At 33.5% G+C, this 8,909-nt stretch overlaps 1 long non-coding RNA gene across 1 annotated transcript; it reads left to right on the forward strand.

The window, feature by feature from the left end:
- The first annotated feature begins 3,169 nt into the window (after positions 1–3,169).
- Positions 3,170–3,999, forward strand: LOC140182719 (uncharacterized). The gene is made up of 2 exons (XR_011878778.1): positions 3,170–3,378; positions 3,605–3,999. It is a non-coding gene; the product is annotated as an uncharacterized lncRNA (long non-coding RNA).
- Positions 4,000–8,909: the final 4,910 nt, after the last annotated feature.

An 8,909-nucleotide genomic window follows, 5' to 3' on the forward strand; every position in this document is an offset into this window, starting at 1 on the left:
GTATTTTTGATTTCATACAAATACAAAGAGACCAACTTTGAGGATCACAATTTCGTCCACCATGCATGCTTTCTGATAAGCGGATATTTTATACGCTTTTTGGGGGTAATTTCATGTAGATTTTAGTATGTTTTAATTATTTTTTAGTAGAATATTATTAGTTTTTAGGCAAAAATCATATTTCTAGACTTTACTATGAGTTTGTGTGTTTTTCTGTGATTTCAGGTATTTTCTGGCTGAAATTGAGGGAGCTGAGCAAAAATCTGATTTAGGCTGAAAAAGGACTGCTGATGCTGTTGGATTCTGACCTCCCTTCACTCGGAATGGATTTTTTGGAGCTACAGGAGTCCAATTGGCGCGCTCTCAATTGGGTTGGAAAGTAGATATCCAGGGCTTTCCAACAATATATAATAATCCATACTTTGCGCGAAGATAGACGACGTAAGCTGGCGTTCAACACCAGTTCCATGTTGCAGTCTGGCGTTCAGCGCCAGAAACAGGTTACAAGTTGGAGTTCAACGCCCAAAACACGTTACAACCTGGCGTTCAACTCCAGAAACTGCCCAAGCACGTGAGAGGCTTAATTCTCAGCCCCAGCACAGACCAAGTGGGCCCCAGAAGTGGATTTTTGCACCAATTATCTTAGTCTACTCATTCTCTGTAAACCTAGGTTACTAGTTTAGTATTTAAACAACTTTTAGAGATCTATTTTGTACCTCATGACATTTTTAAATCTGAATTATATACTCTTTGATGGCATGAGTCTCTAAACTCCATTGTTGGGGGTGAGGAGCTCTGCAGCATCTCGATGAATTAATGCAATTGTTTATGTTTTTCCATTCAAACATGCGTGTTCCTATCTAAGATGTTCATTCGTGCTTAATTATGGAGAAGGTGGTGATCCGTGACACTCATCACCTTCCTCAATCCATGAACGTGTGCCTGACAACCACCTCCATTCTACATCAGATTGAATGAGTATCTCTTAGATTCCTTAACCAGAATCTTCGTGGTATAAGCCAGATTGATGGCGGCATTCATAAGAATCCGGAAAGTCTAAACCTTGTCTGTGGTATTCCGAGTAGGATTCTGGGATTGGATGACTGTGACGAGCTTCAAACTCGCGAGTGTTGGGCGTGATGACAAACGCAAAAGAATCAATGGATTCTATTCCGACATGATTGAGAACCAACAGCTGATTAGCCGTGCTGTGACAGAGCATTTGGACCATTTTCACTGAGAGGATGGGAAGTAGCCATTGACAACGGCGACACCCTACATAGAGCTTGCCATGGAAGGAACTTTGCATTTTGCTATTGAGTTGAATATTACATTACAGGAATTCAGAAGACAATGCATCTCCAAAACTCCAACATATTCTCCATCACTGCACAACAAGTAATTATTTCGCACTCTTTTATTTTCTAATAAGTCAAACTGATAATTATAATTGATATCCTAACTAAGAATAATAAAATAAACATAGCTTGCTTCAAACCAATAATCTTCGTGGGATCGACCCTTACTCACGTAAGGTACTACTTGGACGACCCAGTGCACTTGTTGGTTAGTGGTACGAAATCATAAGAAATCTTGATTTTGATATTAGGATTAAAATTTCGTGCACCACTTTTCTTCTCTCTTCTAGGCCACTCTTACCTTATTAATTCTGAAATCACTTAGCAAATAGTTACGCATCGAATGGCAATAAAGAGGATCAAAATATAGCAATTATAAGGCAAAATAAGCATGTTTTCTATTATGGAGCAATATTAGGAAGTGAACACAAAACCATGCATTTTTTGTGAATAAGTGCGAGAAATATTGACAAAAAACCCCAAATTAAGCACAAGATAAACCACAAAATTGGGGTTTATCACTTACTGGGAACCATATAGGTTCTCACCCCTTCCTTTTCCCTTCCCCCACAGATGGAAGATCCAGACTTGATCGCCGACGCAGGAGTTATATTCAAGTTTGTATGAACTAACTTAAGACGTATATATGTATGAAAGTTTTTCTGTGATCTTATTGCTAAATTTAATTTTGCTGTTAGTCTGGTGTTTATCTTATATTGTATATCTCTGAAGATGTTCATGGTATTGTTAACAGGTTTGTTAAAAAAGTATGTTATAAAAATAAGTTAACATACGCGATTCCATAGTACGAAAGGCTTATATGTAATAAATATTATCGAGTCTAGAGTTTTATAGGGCTACTGGAAAGTAACACTTGATGACTGGCAGTGATCCAGACTTGTCGAAAATTGGGTCGTTACAGTATTGACTTAATTGAAATAGATTCTATACAACTATTCGTGACCTCATCTTTAACAAAAAGATCAAAGACATATGTTTTCAACTTAAAAAACTACATAATTCAAAACACTTTTTATATTAAATAACTAAATTTTCTATCTTATGTAACTAAAATTTTTGTATATTATTTTTTGATATTTAACTAAAATATCTGCACAATTCAACATAATTTATATATTATATAACTAAAGTATCTATATTTTTTAATTAAAATATTTATAGACTTCAACAAAAATTTATGTATTTCTTTTTCAAATTTTTTTTCTTTTTTTATCCTCTCAAGAGAAAGTAAAATAAAAAAATAAACAAAAAAATAAAAAATAAAAAGATATAGTAACAATATTAGTAAGAGAAAAAAAAGAGGAAGAATACGTAGAATAACTCTAAATCTTAAATTTTAAGAAGAGAAATTTGTAATTTATAAATGCGCTATGTGAATTATTTTTGTTAGATTCGACCAATTTATTTAAATTTGACTATAAAAAAAATTTAATCATGTAGTATGATCATAAAAATATTAGACATACACTTAATATTTCGGAAATATAAATATGGAGTATATGATGTACATTGTATTATATTAATTCTAAAATGAAAAAACCAGCAAAATGGAAGGAAAGCACCGAAATATGCGTAATATCTGAGTTGATTTGTTGTGTTAATGGGCGTCACTGAAAGCACTCCTATCCTTTAATTCGACCGGAATATAGGTACATCCAAAACATGAGATTGAGTAATAATTAGACTTGGTCATCAAACACAATTTTAATGCCAATTTTAAACACTACTTTTGAACTTTAAAACGGCCACCTTCAATTCAGTTTCACCTTTAGAAAACATATACACACAATTTTAGGAAAATTGAAAACCACAATGGATTATGAGAAAGTACACCTTAGTTTGTTAATCTCTACCATGATTAGCTACCTTACATTGGTATGTGTGAGTTCCAAAACAACTCACATTGTTGGAGATCGTGTGGGTTGGGCTTCGCCTGGTTACAATGGCTTCTACGAAAATTGGAGCAAAAACGTAACCTTCAATGTTGGAGACGTACTTTGTATGTTTCTTGCTCCCTCATTTTTGGATACACAAAATTAAAAATCAGGTGTTACTTGTTAGATGGCTTCTGTATATTTATGATATAAATGAAACATATAACCATATGTATATCTCTTTGAAAAAATTGAAGGTAATTTAAGGCAGAGCGTTTGATTAATGAGTAAATTAAATATTATTAGAAAATAAAGTATTGACGTTAATTTTGTATCGTAATTAAATGGCAGTATTCCAGTACAATCCTGGGCTAAGCACAGTGGTGCATGTAAACAAGGATGATTACGATCACTGCACAACGAGAAATGTGATGCAAACCTACTTCAGAGGGAATTCTAGTATCACTTTGGACCATCCTGGTGAATATTTTTTCTTTTGTTCTGTTGGTAAGCATTGTGAGGCAGGCCAAAAGCTTCAAATCAGTGTTTCTCAGGGCAACCCACCCTCCAAAACAAGTTAAAAATCCCAACACGAGTTCATCCTACAATACTTTCGGCTTTTGTTTTCTTTTCACAAAAATGTAAATAGGTATATTTCTTAAAGATGTTAGTGGCCCTGTAGGCCATGTATGTATTCTGCATAAATTGAAGAGAGAAAAATGACAAATAGATCCATGATTTTTTAACTCGAAGATATATAAGTCTTTAACTAATTGAAAATATAAAAAAAATTTTCAATTTTTAAAATGTGAGACATCTAACCATAGTTGTCAAAACTAAACCAATCAGGCTATTGGTTAATTGGTTCAACTAGTAAGTTACTGGTTGAACCGGTAGAATCAATCACACATAAATAAAAAATATAGAATAGTCAAAACCTAACATTAAAATTTGAAATATATATCTTCATTAATATTTTAAGAACAATCAAGTCTAATTCTAAAAATAACTAATTCAGAGATAGATATAAAATTAGTCAGTATTACTACAATAGTATCTTAATTTAACAAAATAAGAATAACAATCCATAAACTATATCCAAAAAATAATTTCAACGTATGAGTATCTTTCTTCATCTTAAAAATATGAAGCTACATCATGATTAGTTTCATTTTGATTTGTACTTTCCACAAAATTATTATTAACTCCATTATCATCTCAATTATCTTTCAAATTCAATTGATTAGCATTTGAATAATTTCACAAATCAATATCAATAATAATTTAAAATATTTTATAAAGTATACTAAAATCATAATTGATCACAATTCATAATCGGACTAACAACAAGATGTTTAAATAAATAAAAAATATCTAAATCATCTACAACTGATTAAAAAGACATATTTACGAGATCATTTAAAAAAACATTAACTTTATTACCCTTAATTGCATTCAATATCTATTCCGAACAATCCTTAAACGCATCAAGATAAATCGGACCATAACTTTGCTTTTTCATTTGATTCTTATATTATCAATTTACTTTAGTACCCTTATGATGACTAAAATTTAAAAATAATGCTTTCAAAAAATAATAATTATAAAAGTACTTTTGTTGTAACCTTAAGTTGTAATGAACATAAACAATATTATTATGTTTTTGATACTTTAACCGATTCTTCTTATTTGAGTAAATGTGTTAAAAAATACTCCGGTTATGCTCACAATATGAAGAACTACATGTTTGGCTTAAAACACGAATTGCCAAGTTTTGCAAATTTAACGCTCCACATCCATAAGATTCTCATAATTGATTTTAACATAAAAAAGGAATAATATATAACAATCATAAATATAAAATCATAAATATATTACAATCATAAAAGACTAATTTTATGAAGAAATTCACTTGACAACATTATGTTTTATTCATGTATTGTAGATTATCTTCCAAAATCTTGTTCAACATTCTTAAAGATTCTCATCTCACTTGTCAGTTTAGAATTTAAATTTGGATCCTCGTAAACATATTTCTCAATGACATCTAGTAGGTCAGAAGTCAATTCTTTGTGCTTTTCAAAGTTTTCAGTGTTAAATCTAAAAATTGAATTTAACCAATAACTAGTAGCATGAAAATTTTTTTAAGACTGTGAATCCCAATGTGTATCTAAAATCCTTAAATAAGGATCAACAACCTTCTTTTTTTTAAAACCTCTTCATCATCTCTTCTCTAGCCTTATAAATATCTTATTAAAGAAAACTTATTACAACTCTATCTTCACTATCCATAATACACAATACACGGACAAGTGGCTCAGTAAGCTTAACCATATAAATGCATTGAATCCAAAATTTAGAATCCAAGACTTGATCCACAAACCTTTTAGCTTTGCCTTCGTTTGAGTTAGCTGAGCTTGTCCATTCTCTAGAGGTCACCATAGCTATGAAAGTATCCTTTTGAACTAAAATATTTTGTGAAGTAATAAAATTGGTGGGAAACTGAGTTGGAGTTGGACAAACTATTTCCCGCCTGGTCGTAAATTTTCTCATCAAGTACAGTGAATGGCAATGAATATAGATATATTCCATAATCATTGAAGCTTGTGACACAGTTTCACTCACTTCCTCCAACTTTCCAATATCCTAAAGCATCAAATTACCACAAGGAGCTACACAAAGAGATTAATACAATTTAGAAAACTCAGATTCTAACATCCTTCCAGTAGCAACATAATTTGTAGTATTATCTGTCACGATATACACAATATTCTCAGGATAAAAATAGTTCTTTAAGGACAATAAACCAAGAAATTAATTAAAGTGTGCCTACAATGATCAGTCTATCCATCGGCCATGATAGTACATCTAGTTTGTTTAAAAATCTTACTATAACCTTCAATCATTTTCCTCACATCTTTAACCAATTTGCTCAACAAATACCCAAGAACTCTTGCATAATTTGACCCTATATACCCTACAACCATGCTTAGAATAACATCAATCATTGGCTGATAATAAGATGAATTAACCGCATTAAATGACACAGAGGCATCCACAATCCATTTCGCAATAGTAATGTCACACTTCTGCATAATTTCTTTACTTTGGAGAACACTTTTGATAGTTGGTTGAGCTCCAGGTGTTGTTGCCGATGAAAAAAATATTCTAATTCATTGACTTGTTTTCCTTTTCATTACATTCGATCTCATCAAATTCTCTTTCAAATTTATCACAAGCATTATAACTTTCTACATATTGTTCTTGAGTTTTTCTTTTCTTGCTTCGAAGATCTTCGAAGTTTTGATCGAATTGGTGTCTCATTAGTGTTGGCACCTTTTGACATGACTCAATATCTCCTCCTTTTCCAGCCAAATGAAGCTTAAATAGACGAAATCCTCCGCCCCTAATAAGTTTCTCATAATATATACATAACAAAATGGTTTCTTCAGATTCCACAACTTGTTTATAATGGTCCCATGCAGGATCATTTTTTGCTCTATTGTTATTTTCTTGGGTTCCAATTATTGCATTAGAAGTTGATCCTTGTTCTTACAAGGATGGTGTTTCTGATGGTATATTTGATGAAGCCATCCTAAAACAATATGTAACAACAACAATATAAAAATAGAAGCTATCCTAAATTCACAAAATTTATTACCTATCCAACAATATAAAATTATAAATTTACAGTAATCTGATAATATAGTACAGCAACAAAAACATCCATAAACACCAATAATAAGAAAAAACATCAATCCACCATTAAATCTATATATATTACACTGGAAAAAATTAAAAAAATTATAATCAACGTGTTATAATCATCAACAAGTTATAATCAACAATAATAAAAAATAAATAGAATCATAATCAACATCATTAATCAGTTACTCAGTTAATCAAATTATAACCCAATAACGGAATAACTAAAAAATAAAAAAGTATACTTGATGCTTTGTTTGTAGAATGCGGGTAGAAAAGAGAAAAATCAAAAGCTGTCCAAGCACGGCGAAGCAGAGACTGGCGACGGGGAAAACAGCAATGACGATGATGAGAGACACACAGGTGATGACGCAATACAAGCGAGCCATAGATACAGGGTAACACTGTAGTGATGGAGACACATAGGAAATGGCGAGATGAGGCAAAGGAGTTGGCGATCGTGGCAGCAATCGTGCGGCGGCAGTGGCTGGTGGTTTTTTTTAGGGTGAGAGAGTGCCTCTGGAGGCTGAGTGAGATTGAGAGAGAGTAAGGGTTACCTGAAACGTAGAGCTCGATCTCGGACGAGATCTTCTGGGGTGATTAGAGCTGCCATGTCCGACTTGTTGGAGCTTGAGGTGCTATTGGTCCTTGATCATCGGGGGGTGGTGGTACCTGCAAGAGACTCCAAAACTTAAGTCAGCACGGGCTTTAAGCAAGTTTTTGGTAGAATTGGAGTATGAGTTATACCTGGGTGCTCCAGTGTATTTATAGTAGTGCTTGGTGATATTCCTTTGAGATAAATTGGTTATCTTATCTTATCTTTTGTGGAGGAGATCTTTATCTTTCGGTCAACCGCCTTCTAGTAGGTGGTGGTTCTTCTATTTTGGGCCTTTCTTGGGCCTTTGTGGTGTTTGTCCTAGCTCTTTGTGAAGAGGTCAGCGGTGGGCCAACCTTTCATGAGGTCGGTCCCTTTGTCTTCATCGAACTCGCCCTTATAGCTCGGACCGGTGTATGAACAGTGCCCCTGCTCGAGCTTCGATCTTTCCCATGAGGTCGTGCTTCCAAGCTTCGATCTTTTGAGGAAGTCGTGCTCGAGCATTGGTTCAATTTTGAGTAGCTCTTTTTCGCGCGAGTCTGGCATTATTCTGCTTAAATGCGAAGTGTTTTTTAGCTCCTTAATTACGACGTTGCCTTCGAGGACGTTATTTCCTTGGGATCAACCAAACGCTCTTAAAGCCTATTAATTTGGGCTTTATTTCTTTATGCTGTTTCTTTTCCCTCTTTGCACTATGAAATCGAAAAAGGGGTTACATTCTGTTTTCAGTTTCTTGCTTTTGATTTGCCCCAAGCTTTTCTTCTTTCTTTGAAGTTCCAAAGAATTTGTTGGATCATTCATGCTTTTGCTACACATCCATCGTTGCTTCTTGTTTTCCTTTGCAGGTTGGTACTTTGCTGTATACCCTTTCTCATTTTATGTGTTTTAATTGTTATCCTTCTTTGTGCTTTACTGCTGCATGCTTTATTTTTTCATAAAGGTTTGATCTTGCTGAGCTTCTTTTTTGAAAAGGTTAAAGCTTTCTGGTGATTATTGCATGCCTTTGTTTCTTCAAAGTTGCGATGTAACACCCTAATATTCAAATCCTTATGCTCGAGTCATAAGTCAATGATATTACGGTGGTACGACTCTCAGGTGGATTTTTAATATATAAATATAGGTAAATTCGAAAGGAATATTAATCGAGAAGCCTGAAAGGAGTAGAAATAAAATCGCGAAGACGTATCACTCACGTTTCGACAACGAAAAGTTAAACCGCGAAGCCGAAAGCGATATACGGACAAGGCATAAAGGAGATAAAGAGATAGATAACAGATAGATATATATAACATAAGTAATAGCCACTAGTCGCGACCCGCGAAGTTTAGGCCGGCTAGGGTACAGTATGAAAGTAGT

This window comes from Arachis hypogaea, chromosome 3 (assembly GCF_003086295.3).
Source record: "Arachis hypogaea cultivar Tifrunner chromosome 3, arahy.Tifrunner.gnm2.J5K5, whole genome shotgun sequence".
Classification (NCBI taxonomy): Eukaryota; Viridiplantae; Streptophyta; class Magnoliopsida; order Fabales; family Fabaceae; genus Arachis; species Arachis hypogaea.